Genomic DNA, 23,349 nt, shown 5'->3' on the forward strand with positions numbered 1-23,349 from the left:
TCGTAATTGCTCATATGTGTACCTAAGGTCTTGATTGAAAATGTCGCGTTGTTTATAATCTATGAAGATGCTTGAAAATGAAATAAGTGAATTGGGGATATAGAGTGTGGCCAACGTGCCAAGAATGAAAGTTATACCTGTGGCTAGTGGTGCCAATGAAATAAGATGATGAGAGAAAGATTATGAAATAAGCTTTGATTCAACTGTTCCAAAATTATTTCAAAAATAGAATAGCCCAAAAGCTTATATACTCAAGTCATGCCCATATGTGGCTGTTTTAACTAGTGCTATGCTTGGTGAGTATTTTTAATGTGTTTTGCGTTTTTACATATGCGTGAGTGGAAATTGTGTATTACCCCTTTTGGGAAAAAGTATTTCAAGAATAAATGGTGTGTTACTTGTTTATTATTTTAACTCGAGCATCGATTGCAATTCATTTTACTCCATTCTTGGAAAGAAATCTATTGTGCTTAAATTCTTCATTTCTTATGAACTTAAAGTTGTGATTTTCAGAATATTATATATGTTGATATTTATGATGATGAAACATGAGAGGGAAGAAATGAAAGTGTGGAATATTAAATACGGTCACTGTGTGTTACACCCCATGTTTTCGTATGTAAAAGTACGCCATAGGTAAATTGATGAAAGCTCGGAAATGAGATTATTTTGAGATTATTAGTGTCATGCTATTTCAAGAAAGTGATAAGTAAATTCGTGAAGGTGAAAGGGTAAGTGAATCGAAGAAAATGATTTTTGGCGAAGTTTGACATTTTGGGATAAAATACGGTCCAAGCTATAATACCCCGTATTCATGGACTAGTACCACACAAGGTACCATATGACCATGATAGTAAGATGTATAAAATATGTTAAAAGTGGATAGTATTTTAAGTAGTTTGACATAATTCTTAATTATATGGGGTAATTGGTTAATTATTGGGTAATGGGATATTACCTTATTAATTAAGCATAATTTGGATAAAGTTAAATGCTCCCAACGTGCCAGCCAAGAGGTCTGGATTTAAAGACCAAGTAATGACTCTTAGTCATTAAAGTAGGTGGCTCATTTTGAGGACTTTGTGGCCAAGTCATTCTTATCAAGTAGGGCCCACACCAACCAAAATTTAAAAGCCTCTCTAAAATCACTTAAGAGAGATTCTTGCTCTCAACAATGAAATGAAAGGGAGCTTCAATAAGTTACAGATGAAATCTCAAAACAAGGAGATTATCTTCAACAAAATTTTCATCTTAGTAACGTGATTTTCTTGAAAAAAAAATTCAAACAATACTCTTAGCCATCAAACACGTAGAGGGAAAGTTCATACTAGTCATCCTTATAATTATCTTCAATTGGTATCAAAAGCTCATTTGGAGGGGATTTGAAAATTCAATGAGGCTCCATATTATATTAGCACCGGGAGTTCTTGGTTAAGAAAAATTTCATACGAAATTATACTGCGTAATAGCAACGGGATTTTGCTATTCTAAGGGAGTGCGGTGCAATCCTTCTCAAGAATATCATACGGATTTTCCCCCACTCCGATTCGTCGTTACGTGCTTTGTCGCCATTGGCATGTGTTAGAAGGATTTTCAAGAGAATCGGTTCAGGTATGTTAAGGCTATCCCTTCTTTCGTTTTGGCATGATCCATACGATACAAATGAAACGAGCAAATGCACAATTTCCATAAATGCCTCTATTCATAGAAATACTAGTGATGCATATGTTCTTGATTCCCATATATCTTATTATTTAATCATTTTTTCATGTGTCTCAGAAAATACGTAAGTTGATAAAGTTTATTTCATGATATTAATCAGAGGAATAATGGTCTTATGACGTTCCGAGAAGTTTTATTGACGTACTTCTCATGCATTACATTCATTTATACATGTACATTGACCCATGACCAGATGGAGTTATACATGCGTATATATATATATATATATATATATATATATGTATATGGGATATGGGAAAAGGTTACGGCGTTATATACGCACCACCACCTGATCAGCTGGTATACGTTGATGATTTTGCCCACAGTGGTCGAGATTATATGATAGGATGCCCTCAGAGGCTTGATGATGTTATGAACGCATATACCTATGCATGGTATGACATTTATACGCATATGCATGACATTGTAAATATAAATGACTCACACAGCTATTCAAAAATTTATATGCATATGCATGACCTTATACGCCTCTATGTCTTATGTATAAGTTGGTATTACATGTTGTATTCTACTTATCTCACGGAAACCTCTCCGGCTCAGTTATCTATGATAGTATGATAAGAAAAGATATGTTATGTTGGTATTCGGTTGAGTAAGGCACCGGGTGCCCGTCGCGGCCCATTGGTTTGGGTCCTGATAAAAGTGGTATCAGAGCAGTTCTGTCCTAGGGAGTCTACAAGCCGTATCTAGTAGAGTCTTGTTTATGGGTGTGTTGTGCACCACAATTATAAGCAGGAGGCTATAACGCATTTATGACTGTCACTCTTTCTTCTTACTCTATATCATGTGGTAGAGCTCAGTTGTAAGAAATTCAAACTCCTAAATTCTATTTTATTCGTTATGCAACGACATCTACATCCAGAAAGACAGTTGGTAAGAGATTGAATGTGGTTGTGGAAGATTTGAGTCAGAGGAACTCGATTTTGCATCATGCTTAGGATGAGTAAATGTAAGGCCTTCACTAGATTATGTGTGTACTATGACGTGTGAGCTTCTTGATAAGGAGCCCTATGGCATAAATATCTATCTACCTTTATGGTAAAAAGCAACGAGAGAATCAGAAGGTAGATACAAGTTTCAACAAATAAAAGAAGCTAGGTGAAGAAGGATACGAGGTACCCAGTTAGTGAAGATGATCATTATCTACAATTCAGGAAGAGAGATATAAGCATTTTGAGTTATCTTCAACAATAACATAGGTATGTACAATTGGCCACACCCATCTTATTTATGCCCTGTGGGAGCTAATAGAAGTAGTATAAGAGAAGGCAGGATATCAGGATCTAGCTGGGGTTAGGGTAACCCAAAATAGTGGATGGATTGTTAGCGCTAGCTGACATTTCCTAAGGATATTGCAAATGTGCTAATAGATCTCCTTGCGAGACTCCCAGATGGTGCACTCTAAAATAGTACAGTTGGATATATGAGTACTACAAAGATAGGCACTGGAAGCCTGGAGGGGATAAATATTACCTTAGTGTGGCTCCCATCCCTAGTAGAGAGAGAAAGTTAGGCAACCCAAAGAGCCAGTGGATAGAGCAACGAGAGCTAAAAGCAAGAGAATGTCTTGTTGAAGTTTTCAGAATAAAATGATAGACAGAGATGTTAGCAGGGAAATAAGAAGAGAGTTAATGAATCATTATGAGTAAGATGTGATACATGGATGACAACGGTAGATAAAAAAGATGACAGTATTACAGAGTCTATAGTCAAGTAAAGGAAACGACGAGATGTAACAGGCCTTGAGACAACAAAAGAGTATAGGCCATAAAGTCCTATCCTCATTTCGAGAAATAAGTTTGTGACTCCAACGCGACTACCAGAAGGAAAAGTTAGACCCTAGAGTAATACAAATCAGTATGGACTGGTGAACACGATAAACTAAACATGAATTAGGGATTGAGTGATTTAATAATAGTCAGCATCATGAGAATTTCAGATTGCGTTCCAGCTATAAGAGAATGGACGACAGAAGAATAACCCTTAAAGGTCATTCAGGAAGACGCTTCCCCAAAGCAAGCAATGGGAGCAAAGTTAAGCTTAAGGTACTATGTGTGCTAGTTATACTAAGTGTCACCCTCGGGGGTAAGGAATTTCGTTATCCTTGGTATAGAGGGATTACCGCGAGGCGAGTAAGGATTATCGATGATGTTGAAAGACGCCAAATATGAAGAGGTAAAAACATCTATACGTAGATCATCGTATCACTAAATCTTAGTACTCCACTAAAGGGGGGAATATGGAGTGATGTGGCATTAAGTCAGAATTAAGTGGTTTTAGTAACTATGGAATGGTAAAGGAAGAATGTAATAAAAAAAATTAGAAAGGGATGAGATTGCACTTATTCAAATCCTACAGATATGCTATGATCCCAGAACATTATGCAGACATGATTCAAGGAGAGGAAGTAAGGGTTCCTGCCCAAGATTTTATTGATAGATAAGGAGCCAGTGTGAGACGTAAGTTAAGATAAAGGGAATAACCCAAGAGGGATTATGCAGAATACAGATATGAGAATGGACCAACGAGCAGTTAGTAATTGATATAGGAAGAGCCTAGTTATGTCTAGACAAGAGGATACAAACAAATCAACAGATTGTGCAAGATGAACGTAATGAACTCCAACACGGGGAATTCAGTCTCGCAGATATGACATTGTGATCCTTGAGAAATATTCAGATAGGAGTTGGGGTAGTTAAAGGTACCGTATGAGTATTACGGAAATAAAAGAGAATGGCACTGGGAAGACAGTCAAAATATTAGTTCAGAAGCAACCTTACAAGCACAAAGACATGGAGATGAGTAACTACGGATAATTATAGGTGAGTACGAAAATCAAAAATTCTATCGGGAATACGATATAATAAGCTCGCGGCTTTACAAGAGTCAGAGGGTCCTCCCTAAGTACTACAACGAAAGAATAGCCGAGAAAATAAGGTAGAAGGCTTCTACCTAAGCACAGTGACCTAAAGAGGAAATGGTCTTGTAACAACATTCTTACAACAACATTGTACGCACTCCATAAGAAAGTGGCACCTATCGTGGCTAATGAACGGGAAGAAGAAAAAAAATCAAAAGGTGATATTCAAGATCATATGGGTTGTATGGAACTTCAGTGTGTGTGGGAACTAAGATAAGCTAAGTATCCACGTAACAAGGGGGCAGAAAGACCAGGAAAAGTAATAGCTTACGTTTAAAGAAATATGAGAAGGAACGAAAGGAATTATTTGATCAATGATCTAGAGTTAGTTACACTATGAACGCACTTAAGAGTTCGGAGTATTATCCATGCAACATATATGTTGACAATCATACAGTCGTAGAAGTTTCCGATATAAGTTAAAAGAAATAATTGAGCCCAAGTCATAGACAAAGGATTGAATTGTTAGAAGATTGTATCATGGATATTCCATAGCGTCCATTAAGGGCTAAACTAATACCATGAGCCGCAGATTGGAAGATAGCTTAAGCCTACAGAAAGGCTGATCAGAAGGAAAAGGAAACTAAAGAATTACATCAACGAAGTAAATAAGGAGTCTAATTATTGGACCCAGAAAATTATAGAAATCCTGATTGAGAACATAGCAGAATCACTCTTAATATCAGAGGTAAAAGAGAGATAGTACAGCAACCATATTCTACAACGGCTCTGCGATAAAGCCAGTTAGAAGAGTACCAGCCTCATAAGAAGTCAGTATGAAGCTCCCACCGGATTGTGTATGCACCAGAGGTGCAAGTATTATAATAGAGCTTCAAGTTATGGATGTGAATTATACCTATGTGGAAGGGAGGTTATGAAAGAGATAGAAGATGTGATGCGAGATAAGGTAAGTAAGGTAAAGGTTAACAACGTACGATATACTCAGGTGCAGAAGATTGTGAATAATCTATAACTTCAAGATGAAGGACTAGAAGCATTGGGATTCAGTATCCACGAATGATAGCGGCGTCGTCAGTAGCATATCTTCCAGCCTATGGTTTTTAGGTATCGAGATTCCTAGTCAAGAGAGTAAATAAGAGTTAAAGACGATGTGATGTCTCGCTTGATATTCCAGAATGACACAAGAAATCTATGGTGCAAGAAAGTTGAAGGAAGGTTGCGATGAGTGTAAATGGATATGTGTAAATTGCATGATAAAGTATGGTAGAGCGACAAGTTTTAGAAAGACAAGAGTAAGGATAAGAAAAGGGCAAGTGAGAAGGTGACGAAGATGGATAAGTCCTCGGGATTAAGCCCATGAAAATAAGAGACTTTATTGTTTCTGTAAGTTATAGAAAGTTCAGTATAGCCGGAATGAACTCAAAGGAGTCTAATACTAATAGCGTTTAGAAGAGATGGAATGCTTCCCTGGCAGTAGAATAAGGGTGTAATTATGATAGATAACGGATGACATTTGAGCCTTCGATTGAGTAATGACTTGAAGAGGATTTCATGAATTGTACAGGATTAAAATACCCATGTAAGGCGAGTCATGTTGGGATGCTATAAAATACGATTATGGAAGTATGGCATCGCCCTAGGTGGATCAGTCTAATCATTTCAGATGTTCCCCGATGAGACGCGGGCCCTAGCGGCAATGTATTGCGTAAGAAGTTTCAAGTCTTCAAGTGGTAGATTGTAGATCAACAATGGATGGATACAAGTTACAAAGTATGAGATGAGATTAGGCCATCAGTCTTAAGATGAACAGTAAGGAAGAAGCGTTAAAGGACTTAGATTTATACATATAGGATAAGAAACGAGAATAACCTGGAGTTTGGTAGCAGACCTCAGTAACGATAAATCGAAGTAAGAGTTACGGTATAATATAGATGGATAATGGATCTGTGAAATAATGTATAGCAATATTCGTAAGTTTAACAAAGTACAGAGCGAAGAACTTCAGTATACCTATAGATTCCTAGAGGGACATCTTGTCATGCTCTGTACTTCAGTATACCTATAGATTCCTAGAGGGACATCTTGTCATGCTCTGTATATGTTTACAAAGTAAGGCCTGGAGATTGGCTATCAGCTGGAGGGAAGAGTCGCATAGGCGCACATATAAGGAAAAAGTCGTACAGGCTGCATGACAGAAGGTAGCAAGAGTTACGAGATTGGAAGAATTCTGACCACAGACCGTGGTATGAGAAAGAGACCTACAAGTGGGCATACCCTGGACTTTGGATTTATTCACAGAACAATTGCCTAGATGGCAAGAAGAGTATTAAAGTATTCACAAGAGCTATAGATTATGATAAATGCATCAATCAACATTCGAGGACAAATGTTCCAAAGGGGGGGAATGATGTTACACCCCATGTTTTCGTACGTAAAAGTACACCATAAGTAAATTGGTGAAAGCTCGAAAATGAGATTATTTTGAGATTATTAGTGTCATGCTATTTCTTGCAAGTGATAAGTAAATTAGTGAATGTGAAAGGGTAAGAGAATCAAAGAAAATGAGTTTTGGTGAAGTTTGACATTTTGGGATAAAATACGGTCCAAGCTATAATACCCCATATTTATGGACTAGTATCATACAAGGTACCATATGACCATGATAGTAAGATGTATAAAGTGTGTTAAAAGTGGGTAGTATTTTAAGTAGCTTCAGATAATTCTTAATTATGTAGGTAATTGATTAATTATTGGGTAATGGTATATTACCTAATTAATTAAGCACAATTTGGATAAAGTTAAATTCTCCCAACGTGGCAGCCAAGGGGTCTTGATTTAAAGACCAAGCAACGACTCTTAGTCATTAAAATAGGTGGCTCATTTTGAGGACTTTGTGGCCAAGTCATTCTTATCAAGTCGGGCCCACACCAACCAAAATTTAAAAGGCTCTCTAAAATCACTTAAGAGAGATTCTTGCATCTCAACAATGAAATGAAAGGGAGCTTCAATAAGTTACAGATGAAATCTCAAAACAAAGAGATTATTTTCAACAAAATTTTCATCTTAGTAACGTGATTTTCTTGAAAATAAAATTCAAACAAAGCTCTTAGCCATCAAACACGTAGAAGGAAAGTTCATACTAGTCATCCTTATAATTATCTTCAATTGGTATCAAAAGCTCATTTGGAGGGGATTTGAAAATTCAATGAGGCTCCATATTATATTAGCACCGGGAGTTCTTGGTTAAGCAAAATTTCATGCGAAATTGTACTGCGTAATAGCAACGGGATTTTGCTATTCTAAGGGAGTACGGTGCAATCCTTCTCAAGAATATCATACAAATTTTCCACCACTCCGATCCGCCGTTACGTGTTTCGTCGCGATTGGCATGTGCTATAAGGATTGTCAATAGAATCGGTTCAGGTATATTAAGGCTATCCCTTCTTTCTTTTTGGCATGATCCATACGATACAAATGAAACGAGCAAATGCACAATTTCCATAAATGACTCTATTAATAGAAATACTAGAGATGCCTATGTTCTTGATTCCCATATATCTTATTATTTCATCATATGTTAATGGGTCTCCGAAAATATATAAGTTGATAAAGTTTATTTCATTATATTAATCATAGGCATAATGGTCTTATGACGTTCCGAGAAGTTTTATTGACGTACTTCTCATGCATTGCATTCATTTATACATGTACATTGACCCATGACCAGATGGAGTTATACATGCGTATATATATATATATATGGTCTTATGACGTTCCGAGAAGTTTTATTGACGTACTTCTCATGCATTGCATTCATTTATACATGTACATTGACCCATGACCAGATGGAGTTATACATGCGTATATATATATATATATATATATATATATATATATATATATATATATATATATATATATATATATATATATATATATATATATATATATATATATATATATATATATATATATATATATATATATATATATATATATATATATATATATATATATATATATATATATATATATATATATATATATATGATATGGGAAAAGGTTACAGCGTTATATACGCACTACCACCTGATTAGCTGGTATACGTTGATGATTTTCCCACAGTAGCCGAGATGATATGATGGGATGCCCTCAGAGGCTTGATGATGTTATGAATGCATATACCTATGCATAGTATGACATTTATACGCATGGCATTGTAAATATAAATCACGCATAGAGCTATTCAGACATTCATGTTGAGTCTTTTACTCCATGTTTCTCTCATGTCTATTATTTACTAATTTTTATTCCTTACATACTCGGTACATTATTTGTACTAACGTCCATTTTGCCTGGGGACGCTGTGTTTCATGCACGCAGGTCCCGATAGACAGGTCAAGAGTCCTCCAAATAGGCTATCAGCTCAGCGGAAGGTGTTGGTGCGCTCCATTTGCTCTAGAGTTTCTTGTATGGTCAGTATGATTTAGACGTGTATTGTTTGGTATGGCGGGGCTCTGTACCGACCTTTATGACAATTATGTATTCTTAGAGGCTTCTAGACAGATGTCATGTACGTAAAAGATTGTATGGCCTTGTCGGCCTATGTTCAGTATACGAGTGGTTATTTTGGTCTTATAGGCCCGTATATCTTATGTATAAGTTGGTATTACATGTTATATTCTACTTATCTCACGGCATCCTCTCCGGCTCAGCTATCTACGATAGTATGATACGAAAAGATACGTTATGTTGGTACTCGGTTGAGTAAGATACCGGATGCCTGTCGCGGCCCATCAGTTTGGGTTTTGACACTGTGCCTTGAATAAAAATCTTGTGAATGGCCAAAAGAGCAAAGGGAATATTGTTGTTGTTATTGGTTGAAAATACTAGTGGAGATTCATATAATGTGAAAGATGATGAGGTAAATACATTTATACCTATGTTACCTTTGTGTGCAAAAACAAAAATAATATTTTGGAGATGTATCATTAGCAAACCGATACCATTTGATGTTGTACTTTGTGTTTTGACGTATTGCTGGGGCCTTGTTGTCGGCATTTCCATATTACTCTTCTGTTATACTTAGATGCTCCGTAGACAGGTTGTGGGTGGTGTTTGATGTGGGGAATTGAACTAGAAATGTTGGTATTTGGCAAACATATTTTCATTATATCAATAAAGTTGTAATATTTTGGAAATTACAAATGAAACTACTAATGGAAATGATAAGGGAGTTATTAATAAAATCTTTTAAGTGTTTCATTAATGGAGTGCACCTCCTCTTTATTCATGGGTGAGTTGGGTAGAAGGAAATTTAACAGGCTTGCTCGGCCGGGTTCACTTGGTTGAGCGCCGGGCGCGCTCCCCGATTTCAGGGCATGAAAAACTTGGTATCAGAGCCTAAGGTTTTAATGTGTCCTAGGATGTCTCGAAGCCATGTCTAGTAGAGTCCTTCTTATCGGTGTGTTGTCGACAATATCTATAATTAGGAGGCTACATGGGTATTTAGGAATTTCAACACTTCTTTGATACTCCAGATCGTGACATAGAGCCCAAGATAGGATGCGAATTTCCTTATTATGTCTCATTTTCCATATGAGTAATCTACGAGTTCGCGGCATCGATGAGAAAATGATCCCTCCATTGAATCTGGGGAGATTACACAAGAGTTCGTTGGGAGAATGCATCGAGCCATGGAGGGACTGGAAGAACTTATTGCTAAGGGACGTGTCCATGTTCCCACCAATGTCACCGCCCCATCGGATTGTATGGTGAGAGAATCTAAGAAACGAAATAAGGTTATTGGTGCTAATGAATCGAATTGTTTGATTTGCAAGAAGTGTTACTTGGGGAGATGCTGGATGACCCTTGAAATCTGTTACGGTTGTGGAAAGTGGTGGCACAAGAAGAATAAATTCCCTAGGTTGGGTACACCCATCCAGTCTGCTCGATCTTTGGAAATGAACATTTGGCGTCGTGTTGTGAGTATGCTCAACAGCATGTTAGGGGTAGCAGGATTGGGAAATTCCAAAGGCCCACACAGCAAACCGGTACTGGAAGTGTTACTCCTGTGTTAAAAGCTTGGAGGAAGGATAAGGGGGATGCTTATGATGTATGCAAAAAGGGTGAATATCAGGTCAGTGGGTCAAGTCAGTTTAGCGTACCTCATCCTCGTTATGTGTAGTGTAGGAAATGTCATTCAGGGGTATGTTACTATGGTACCAATGTATGTTACAAGTGTGGTATGAGGGATCACATTCAAAAAGATTATCGTTCGTCTCGCCAGAGCATGGGCGGGGATGCGGCACAACCAGAAAGTTCTGCATCTACTACATCTACAGCGGCTCCCCCAGCTCGAGGCACTATAGCGCCCGCAGGGGTGGAGCTGTTAGGGGTGGTATCAAGAGCTCGGGATGTCCCAACAGGTTTTATGCTATGAAGAGGCGTCAAAAGTCAGAGGCTACTCCAGATGTGGTTACAAGTATATTGACTGTCCAATCTCATGATGTATATGCCCTTATTGATCTCGTTTCCACTTTGTCATATGTTATTCCTTGTATTGCTATGGAAATGATGATAGAATCAGCACCACTTTATGAGCCATTCTCTGTATCTACTCTTTGAACGAGACCTATCATTTGTGAAGCCTCTTTATCACAATTATGTATATTTACAATTTCTTAAGAAATTGAGTTCTATAATGATTTCCTTGAATTGGGTTATAACCCTAGGCTAATACTTCTCACTTGCTTTCCTAAAATCTCAACAAGGGACTATACCTGATGAATTTCTTATAGAACCTTTTGATTCAAATGGATAACATCTGCTCACTTGTGCTTATGCATGCACAGTCATAAAGTTTACCTATGTGGTGCCAAATCTAATGTAAAGCGGCCTAGTGTTGAGATCCTTCTTGAGCCACTTTTTTTCTCTCCAGTGTATGTGGCTCCTATGGTTTGAACAATCACCTTACTCCTTTGTGAATATTATCATGAATCATTTTCACCGTCTAGTAACATGAGAACATATCTCATAACCTATCGTATGTGTACCTGCCAATTGAAAGGGTGTCACTTGTACGCATAAAAGTTTCTGGGATGTTTGAGATTTTCACAAATTCGTCACAGGAAGATCTTTTTATTTGCCCATCTAAGTATGACGTTCATTTCAACCTAAATCATGCCTCAGTGAGTAACTCACTTTGTTCCTAGTATTTTAGTTGCCCATTAAGTGGCATGGTATTGCAGCTTGACAGTTATTATTGCAAAAACCATGTCTAGCTCATAGCGAGTGTTCATTCTCTCTAACCAACATATGATTTTTCCCCAATCTTAAGGTGTCCTAGATATGTGGTTTCACTCGTGAAAGGTTGAAATTAGATGCTTCCAGATTTCATCATATATCATGGGCATATTGATTTGAAAGATAAGTTTGTCGTCTCTCGTCCTCTCATATAGGATCAACTATCAGGAAGGGTTAAGCTATCAGAATGATAAGAATCTTACAAGTGTTCAACTTCTTTTTCAACCTCGTGGGCTTGTGGCAGAGATTCCTTGTGTTAGTTAATGTTGAGGGCATAACGCAACTTCATGTATTTTTGAAATATCTATCATATTCATGGTGGAATATCAAATATGGTGACTATGCCTTGAATAAAGAATCTTGTGAATGGACAAAAGAGCAAAGGTAATATTGTTGTTGTTATTGGTTGAAAATACTAGTGGAGATTCATACAACGTGAAAGATAATGAGGTAAATACATTTGTACATATGTTACCTTTGTGTGCAAAAACAAAAATAATATTTTTGGGATGTATCATTAGCAAACCGAGGAAAGGTGGGTTGTAACAACCCACACCTAAAACTACATGTGTCGGTGTAGGAGTGGATTGTGATTATTCCTCTTATTTGGGATGAGATTGATGGGTTGATTTTATTCCCCTTAACTGGGATGAAACTGGTAATAATTGTGTATTGTAAAATTCAACCCACACAGCATATGCGGGAAGGCAGCCTAGCTAATCGGGTGGAGATCGGACGCCATGTTGTGCACATGGTGGTACTACTCTTGGTAACACTTTTCTTTTGCATCACATGTCGAACCACATTGTTCGTAGGGAGATGCCCTAGCCGATCAGGTGTGATCGGACTCCGTGCTACAAACACGGTGATATATCGATGCTATTAATCTCCCAACCAATAATATATATTAATTTCGTATTTGAAAAATTGTTATATTTTAACTAGACATTTGGATATGGTTGATTGTGACTTGTTGTTTCTATAGCTTTCCCTTTCTTATATTGGCATTCTATTTTGAAAGAGGACAATTAGGTTTACATACTAGTATTATTCCATATGTACTAACGTCCCTTTTGTCGGGGGCGTTGCATCTTCAATGGATGTAGGTGGTTTATCAGCGGGCAACTTGGTCCTCGTTAGCAGTTACTCCCTATTTAGCAGGTTTTGGTGAATCCTACTCTATTCCAAGAAGGATACCATTTGATGTTGTACTTTGTGTTTTGAGGTATAGCCGGGGCCTTGTTTCCGGCATTTCCATATTACTCTTCTATTATACTTAGAGGCTCCGTAGACAGGTTGTGGGTGGTGTTTGATGAGGGGGAATTGAACTAGAAATGTAAGTATTTGGCACACATATTTTCATTATATCAATAAACTTGTAATATTTTGGAAATTACGAATGAAGCTGCTAATGGAAATGATATGGGAGTTGTTAATAAAATCTTTTAAGTGTTTGATTAATGGCGTCACGTACTTGGCTATTTCTCTTTAAGGCTTACAATTTCCAAACAAGGCACATAGGGAATGAAATAATTGTTACTGTCCTTTTCACAACTCATAGTCTTCCAAAATAATTAATGCTAATGTTTTATCCTCCTGATAATACCTTACATATATCTCATGTCTAAAATGACTCACTAGTTATACATCTTAGGATTATGTACATGGTTCCCGCATTATTAATCTGTACTAGTAACTCTATGCCTCGTTTGTTGAACCGATGATTCTATCATAATGATTAACCATGGAGCACTATTGGTAGTATCCTTCATGTCTCTTAGGATATAACTTCATGAAATACCCTTCTTGGCACGTTGATGGATTCTTGAATAATTCCAGCCAAATCTCAAACCTCGTTGTTCCTATTTATAGTAAACCTATAGGGGTTGAAAGTTCAAACATGTCAAGGAAGAAGCATAATCCCATGAACAAACATATTGGGTAGGAAATTTTATGGTCATATTCATGCTAGCACATCTTAGAATATTTGATGAAAGTCGCCAAAGGTTTAGTTTGGATGTTCGCAGTAGAGATTTAGAGTTGAAGAGAGTGAATAGGTTTTTCTCAAGATTCTTTCCATGAATATACTATGTGAATTATTAATGAAGGTAAGATAGGTATAGTTTGCATTTGGGCCTTATGGAATCTTGAAGAAAATAAAATAGGCCAAGCTATGAGTATGGTGTGTCCCCCATCGTTGTTCTTCTTGCACCGGGTTTTTCATATGTCTTTGCCCGAAAGGGTAGTTGGGAGTCTGTGAATCGAGTAGATCACCTCATAGACCGAAAGTGTTGATGAAAGGAAATATTCTCACTCGTTTGTAGCGACAAATGGTTGTGGTTCAGAGGGTACTTTTTACGTGTTATGGTTTAAATGTGTATAGTTCATGTCAAGACACTTCTTCTATTAATGTAATGCCCTAATGTTGGGATCAGTGTTGTTAATATATATTGTGATGCATTGTTGAGTTATGGATATGTTGTTAGGTTGGTTTTGGTGATTCTATGGCAGGTGGATAGGCCCAATTACAGAGTAGACTCTGCCAAAATATTTGGAAAATTTGGGAGTTAGTCAAATTTGGGGGATTGCGATGTGTGGTAGGAGGAGATGAATTATGTTGAATGTTTTTGACGGACTCTACTCCCCATTTGAGGACGAATGATCCAAAGTGGGGAAGGATGTAAGGCCCCATAAAATTTCCCCAAGGAATTTAAGGTTTCGTGGTGTTGAGGTAGGCTTACATTTTTGAAGGTTGTAGAATTTCTTCGCTCGCCACGGTTCAGACTTTTTGGGTTGAAGAATACTAAGGAGTTGATGGATGTTTTTGGCAGAAGAAGGCAATTATGCGGTCTATTTCAGGACCGCAGAACCATTTTATCAGCCGCATAATGGTCATAGAGTTGAGCAGAGAGTTATTGAATTTTGAAAGTTGTTTTGCTCCCATTCTGAGGTCGCATAATTCATTATGCGGCCGCATAAGTGGTTTGTGAACCGCAGAATGGTCGTAAACCTGACCAGCCTAGCCCAGATATTTTAGGACCATTTTGCGATCGAGTTTACGGATCGCAAACATGTTTTGCGGTCAGTTATGCGACTGCAGACCTGACTTCGGAAGGTCCATTTTCTGATTTTTATAACCCGACTCCATTTTAATAAATAGACTTTGGGGATTATTTTGGGGTGACTATCTGATGACTTTAGAGAGAGGTGAGAGCATTTTAGAGAGAGGAGGAGGAAATCTAGCATTCTAATCATCCAATCTTGCACCAATCTTCAAGAATAAAGAAGCCATTCACTAGACCATCATCTACCCGGGTAAGGCCTTGTCCTAAAACCTTCATGCAATTGTTATAGGTCCAATTAGGTTATGGATTTTATCAGGCCTAGTGTGTCACCTTGGGGTGCCCGGTTCTATTTGTGAAGAAGAACGACCGTTCCATGAGAATGTGCGTTGACTACATTGAACAAGGTTACCACTAATAACAAGTATCCAGTGCCACGTATTGATGATTTATTTGATAAGCTTCAGGGTACTAGGGTATTCTCGAAGATTGACTTGAGATCGGAGTACCATCGGTTGAAGATCAGGGCTTCGGACATTCCTAAGACAGTCTTCAAGACCCGTTATGGGAACTATGAGTTCTTGGTGATTTTTTTGGGCTAACCAATGCCCCATCAACTTTCATGCATTTGATGAACAATGTGTTTCAGCCTTATCTGGATTCCTTAGTCATTGTGTTCATTGATGATATATTGGTGTATTCCCGTAGTAGGGAGGAGCTTGAGCAGCATTTGAGGACTCTACTTCAGTCCTTGAGGGGGAGAAAGATGTATGATAAGTTCTCCAAGTGTGAGTGATGGTTGGACTTGGTGGCATTCATAGGCCACATGGTGTCTAGTGATGGGATTAAGGTGGATCTGAAAATGATTGAGGGAGTTTAGAGTTGGCCAGACCTTTTATCGCTACCGATATAAAGGGCTTTCTAGGTTTGGCTGGATATTACCGTAGGTTGGTGGAGGTGTTTTCATCTATAGAAGCCCCATATACTAGATTGACTCACAAGGGTGCTCTGTTCAGATATTCTAATGAGTGTGAGGAGAGATTTCAGAAGCTCAAGACGGACTTGACTACAACTCTAGTGTTGGTTTTGCCTTCAGGATCTAGGTCATATACTATTTATTGTGATGCTTCAGGGGTTAGCGTTGGGTGTGTGTTGATGCAGGATAGTAGGGTGAGCTCTGAAATAGAAATACAAGTTTGGTAATACAAAATGAAAATACTGTCTGAAAGTAATAACAACAATACCTGAAATGGAAAGAGACGCCAAGACTACAGTCGAAATGCAGCTCTACCTCGTCTCTCTGCAAACTCACAGCAAGAAGCATAACAACTCATGGCTCGGTCCAACACATGGATCTGTACAATTAAGTGCATAGTGTAGTATGAGTACATCCGACCCCATGTACTCAGCAAGTATCATAACTAACCTCAACGAGGTAATAAAAGCAAAAAATTTCAATGATAAACCCTAATAACCTGCTCAGTTCATGAATTTCCACAAGTACACAACAATAGTATCATCAAATCAATAAAACACAGATAAAGTCATCTTGACGCACTAGAGATAATATGCTAAACTCTATATCAGTTAACAATCCAGCATATACTAAAGATATGCTGATAATCAATTATACAACCAAGGAAAATTGCAACTAGAGAAGAAGTGCATTAACCAAACTAATAACAAACACTTATCAGTTTTTCCTCATACCGCGAGTACACCATCAAGAGAGAAATATGAGAGGGTAACCCTAAGGGGATGAACCCTTATCCACATGTTACACGGACAAATCACGCACCAATAATATCTCAACCGCATAGACAATGTACGCGCCAATAATATCTCAACCATCGGATAACTTACGTGCCAATAATATCAACTGTGTGGACAACTCACATGCTAATAATAACAACCGCACAAACAACTCATGTGCTATCATATCTCAGATTTACACGGACAACTCACGCGCTATCATATCTCAACCGCACGGCCAACTTACGTGTTATCATATATCAACCGCACGGATAACTCACGGGCTACCAGTCCAATACCTATCACACAAAATGCAGATATACAAGATTAAATGTACATGAATAATGGATATCAAATTACATACTCATGAAATGGAATAAGTGACATGTTAAGGTGTATGCATGTGCAAAGTGTGCTACCATAGCTCAAATCAGGCAATTACATCACGAAGGTAGCAACTATCATGTTCAATAAAGAGATTAACCAATATGTAACCTCAAGCATGAATCAAATAGCTCACAAAGGGGATAAAACATACGAAACATAATAATATAAAGCTTAGCAATCAATTCAAGGCATATCATAGCCTAAGCACTACCCCGAGAATGAATAAGTCCCTGATACATGCACATGGGCTCAACCCCACACATGTGCGCCACCCATAGAACGTAGCTATCATAAATAACTCAGAAAACTAGTGCCTCAAAAACGGTTAGGTAATATACTTACCATAAGAAAGCCAAATCAAAATTCTAGAAATCCCTTCCCGCATGAATCAACCTCCGAATGGCTCGAATGTAGCCAAAATAACTTAATAACATCAATAAAGGCCATGGGAAACAACCCCAAATAATAAATCTTCGATCTTTAAGAAAAATCAAAAGTCAACCAAAAGGTTAACATAGGCTCGCCTCCCCAAACCTGACAAATTTCACAAATTCCGAACCCCAATTCGAATATGAATCCAACTATATAATTTTCATCCAGTTTTGACTCCGAATTAGGGTTCAAATCCCCAAATTTCATTTAGAAAAGTTTATACCAAAATCCCTAATTTCTTCACCTAGATTCACCAATCAAATGCTAAAATTAAGGTTTAAATCATGAATAATAAATAAATTCAAATGAAAAACACTTACCCCAGTCCAAATCGTGAAAATACCCTAAAAATCAGCCGTACCTAAGCTCCTAATCTCGAAATATGTTAAAATAACTCAAACCCTTATAGAACTCTTAAGTAGCTACCCGGTGATACCCTTCGCGATCGCGAAGTACAAACCAAAAGCTGCCTCAAAAGACCCTACGCGAATGCGACCCATTGCCCGCGATTGCGCTTCACCAACTCCTAATCATACGCGACGCCTATATGCTAACGCGAAGGCTAAGCCGCATGACCTCCCTACCTGACACAGACCCTATGCGATCGCGACCCTTCCATCGTGAACATGATGCTTCAGCTCCAGAGTGATCGTGGTCGCAACCTCCACACCAAAAACACAAAGAACAAAAAGGTGCCAGCCACATAACACTCTCTTCGATCGTAATACTTCATCCACGATCGCGAAGCACACCAGAATAAAGGAAAATGGTCTGAAACCCATTTGAAACACACCCGAGGCCCCCAGGACCCTATTCAATCACACCAATTCAATACCAAAACATAACAAAAACCTACACGAGGCATCAAATAACACAAAATAACATCAAAGCTACGAATCACAACTCAATCCAAACTTAATGAACTAGTCCAAATTTCTGAATTCAAAACTTACGCTGAACATGCCTAAACAACTGGAAATGATCTCAAATTTTGCATACAAATCCCAAATGACACAATGGACCTATTCATCCTCCCAGAACCAAAATGTGAACCCGATATCATCAAAGTAAATCCCCGGTCAAACTTATGAACCTTCCAACCCTTCAAGTATCCAACTTTTGCCAAATAAGACCAAATCAACCTAGGAACCTCCAAATCCAAATTCGGACATAGGCCTAAGTCCAAAATCACCGTACAAACCTATTGGAACCATAAAACACCATTGTGGGGTCGTCCACACAAAAGTCAAACTCTGGTTAACTCTTAGAATTCAAGCCTCCAATCAAGGGACTAAGTGTCCCAATTCACTGCAAAATATTCCCGAACCCAAACTAACCATCCCCGCAAGTTACATAGCAGCAAATACACATAAGAGAAGCATCAAATAGGGGAACGAGGCTAAAATACACAAATTAATCATCCGAGTTGTTTCATTCTCCCCCTCTTAAACAAACAATCATCCTCGAACGAGTCTAGAATCATACATGAAATGCCGAAAAGGTGAGAATATATGCTCCGCATAGCATGCTCGGTCTACCAAGTCGCCCCCTCGACCTATTGATCCCTCCATTGAACCTTCATTGATGCAATATTCTTCGACCTCAACTTTCGGGTGGAGGTGCAATCAAAGTACCATAAACTCTACACAAAGTGGCCATGCCGCCTCACACCAATGTATGCGGGTCGAGGTGTAATCACAATACCACAACTCTACTCAAAGCGGCCCTGCCGTCTCACCCCAATATATGCAGGTGGAGGTGTAATCACAGCACCACAATTCTACATAAAGTGGCCCTGCCGCCTCACCCCAATGTGTGCGGGTGGAGGTGTAATCACAATACCACAATTCTAAACAAAGAGACCCTTCCACCTCACCCCAATGTATGCGGGTGGAAGTGTAATCACAATACCACAATTTAGATTCCCAAAACGATAATAGTTTGTACAAAGAGTTCTCTTCCAATCAATCATTTGGCACCTTTAGCCTTAACAAGGGTGAGTTCATAAGGTTTCGTCATATAAGAAATAAGTGTTTGATCTTATTGATATCAGACAAGGTTTTCTTCCAAAATAGGGGTATAACATACTTAAGTCACAATAGAAAATCTTTAACACATGAGGGTTCGGACACGTTATTTAATTTGAGAATCAATTTACTAGCTTGAACATCCCACCTCAATAGTGTTTCACGTTCGACTACACATGATGGAGTTTTGCAAGGATTCGGGAATTTCAATACTAGAAGAAGAGTTTAGCCTTCAATCGAGGCACAAGTTAAAATCATAAACGAATAACACATCATTTGTTCTTGACATACTTTTCCCCAAAAAGGGCAGTACACAATTTCAACTCATGAAGATATAAGAGCTCAAAACACATTGGAAATACTTACAAAGCATAGCATTAGTTAAAATAGCCACATTTGGGCATGACTGGGGTACATAAGCTTTTAGGCAAATCTATTTTTGAAGTCAATTTGGAACAGTTGAATCAAGGCTCATTTCATAACCTTTCTCACATCATTTCATTTCCTTGGCACTATTGGCCACAAGTATAACTTTCATTATTGGCATGGTGGCCGCGCTTTACATCTCCAACCCACTTCTTTCACTTTCAAGCGTCCTTATAGATTATCAACAACAAGGCACTTCAAATCAAGACTTTAGGTACACATATGAGCAATAGGAGTTTTAGACGCATGGGGTATTCTTTCCTAGTTAAGCATAATGAACATTCATTTGAAAAATGACTCAAAGACGTAACATTTTAATACAAATATCATTCTTGAACACATTCCCAAAGGATAGCATAATGTGATAGGAACATTCAGAACGCATTTTGAATACATAATTATCGACACTTTGCTTACTCGGGACAATCAAATTTATTAGGAACAACTCGGAACATGGAAATAAGGACCTTGAGCCAACCATACTTGAAACTTATGGCAACATCATGGAATTCAATTCTAAGAGAGTAGTTTAGCCAACATACCTTGTTTGATCTTTCCTTAAGTTACTACAATGTCCCAATACTTCTAGTAATAACAATTTATATGAAGATAGTGAAAATTGGATAATAATTAGAAGGATTCTCATGGTATAACTCTCTTAGGAATTTTGCCAAACACCTAGTATGCAAAATAGACTATAAAGCTCTACAATGGTAATCCCTTCCTCCCTCAACCAATTTCAACAAGAAACTAACCAAAATGGTTCATTAATCCCACATACTACAACCTATTGCCACATACATGGCCTATTTCCAAACCCACAATATACTTGAACTCATAAACTCTTGCATGAAAGCTTAGGAGTAGGAGTTACCCGGATAGATGATAATCTAGTGATTGGCTTCCTTGATTCTTGAAGATTGGTGCAAGAATGGGTGATTAGAATGCTAGGTTCCCTCCTTCTCTCTCTCTAAAATACTCTTATCTCTCTCTAAAATCATCAGACATTTGCTTCAACATGATCCCCTAAGTCTATTTATCAAAATGGGGTCTGGTTATAAAAATAGGGAAATGGACCCTCCGAACTCAGGTTTGCAGTCGCAGAATAGACCGCATAACAGATATGTGGCCCGTAAAATAGGCCGAAAAAATGATGCCAAGAACTAGGTTGGTCTGCACCGGTCTGCGACAGGTTAGCGATCCGCATACCACTTATGCTGCTGCATAGTGGAGTGCAGAATCACTCTCCATAATTCTTCATTCCAAATTTGCGAAAAAAATGCGAACCGTGAAATGGATATGCGATCATAGAATGGACCGCAAAACGACCTTCGAAAGTCAACCATTTTTCTGCTCAACTCTGCGACAGGTATGCGGCCCGCAGAGTGGTTTTGAGATCGCGAAACTGACTGCAAAATTGCCTTCTTCTGCCAAAAACATCCATCAACTCCTCAGTGAATTCTTCAACCCAACAAGTCCGTACCCAACTCAAACACATAGCATACCTCTGCACCACGAAACCTTAAATTCCTTGGCAAAATTTTACCAGTCCTTACAATCTGTCTGGGGATGAAATGCCGTACTCAACTCAACCTGTGTTCCCAACTGACACTACACTGCCCTCCAAAAAAGCGATAAAATGGCCATATAGGCGAACAATCTCTCAAAGATAAATCCAAGCCAGCTGCTCTGAAGTGTATGTAGTCATGACCGGAATGAAGTGTTCAAACTTGATCAGTCTATCCATAATAACCCATACCGGGTCAAATCTCCTTAAGGTCCGTGGCAACCCGGTGATACACTCTCACTTCCACTCCGGAGTATCTAGACTCTGAAGCAAACTACCACGTCTCTGATGCTCATACTTAACTTGTTGATAGTTCAAAAATCGTGAAATATACTCAAAAATATCATTCCTTATCCTCTGCCACCAATAGTGCTGCCTCAAATCACGGTGCATCTTCGCGGCACTTGGATGAATGGTATACCGCGAACTATGGGCCTCCTCAAGATTCAACTCTCACAACCCATCCACATTAGGCACACAAATTCTATCCTGAAGCCTCAATACCCCATAATCACAAATGGTAACCTCATTTGCATCATTGTTCTGCACAGTGTCCCTTAGGATAAGCAAATGGGCATCATCATACTGGCGCGCCTTGATGTGCTCATACAAGGACAACCATGATACAACATAAGTAAGAACACTTATAGTCTTTGAAATATTTAACCTCACGAACTAGTTTTCCAAGGCCTAAACATCCAAAGCTAATGGTCTCTCTCTTGCTAGGATAAAAGCAAGACTACCCATGCTCTCCGCCTTCCTACTCAAAACATCGGCCACTACATTAGCCTTCTCCGGATGATAAAGAATGGGGATATCATACTCTTTCAATAGCTGTAACCACTTCTGTTACCTCAAGCTCAAATCTTTCTGCCTGAATCGATGTTGGAGACTCATGTGATCCATGAACAACTCACAGGACACACCATAAACATAATGCCTCAAAATCTTGAGCGCGAGAATAATGGATGCTAACTCCAAATCATGCACTGAGTAGTTCTTCTCATGGGGCTTCAACTAATACAAAGCATACACAATAACCCTACCATCATGCATCAACACATGCCTAATGCCAACCCGGAAAGCATCATAATAGACTGTATAAAAACCCGATCCCTAAGGCAAAACTAGTACTGGAGCTGTAGTAAAGGTGGTCTTGAGCTTCTGAAAGCTCTCCTCACACTTATCAGACCACCTGAATGGGGCACCCTTCTGCATTAATCTAGTCAATATGGAAGTGATAGATGAACCCAAGGAAACCCCGAATCTATGTAGAACTAGAAGGTCTGTGCCAACTCTGAACTGCCTCAATCTTCTTCGGATCCACCTTAATCCTCTCACTGGACACCACATGGCCCAAAACTTCCACTGAGTCTAACCAGAACTCGCACTTGGAGAATTAAGCATATTACTTCGTCTACCTAAAAGTCTGGAGCACGATCCTCAAGATCTGCTCATGCTTCTCCCGACTGCGTGAATACACCAATATATCATCAATAAACATAATGACGAAGAATCCATATAAGACTGAAATACGTTGTTCATCAAGTGCATAAAAGTTGTTAGGGCATTGGTCAGCAGAAAATACATCACCAAGAACTCATAATGCCCATAATGGGTCCTTAAAGCTATCTTAGGAATATCTAAAGTTCTGATCTTCAACTGATAGTACCCTAATCTCATGTCAATCTTCAAGAATACTTTAGCGCCCTAAAGCTGATCAAACAAATCTTGATAGTAATCTTGTTCAACTGCCTGTAGTCAGTT

The sequence above is a fragment of the Nicotiana tabacum genome, chromosome 4, assembly GCF_000715075.1.
Source record: "Nicotiana tabacum cultivar K326 chromosome 4, ASM71507v2, whole genome shotgun sequence".
In the NCBI taxonomy this organism is placed as follows: Eukaryota; Viridiplantae; Streptophyta; class Magnoliopsida; order Solanales; family Solanaceae; genus Nicotiana; species Nicotiana tabacum.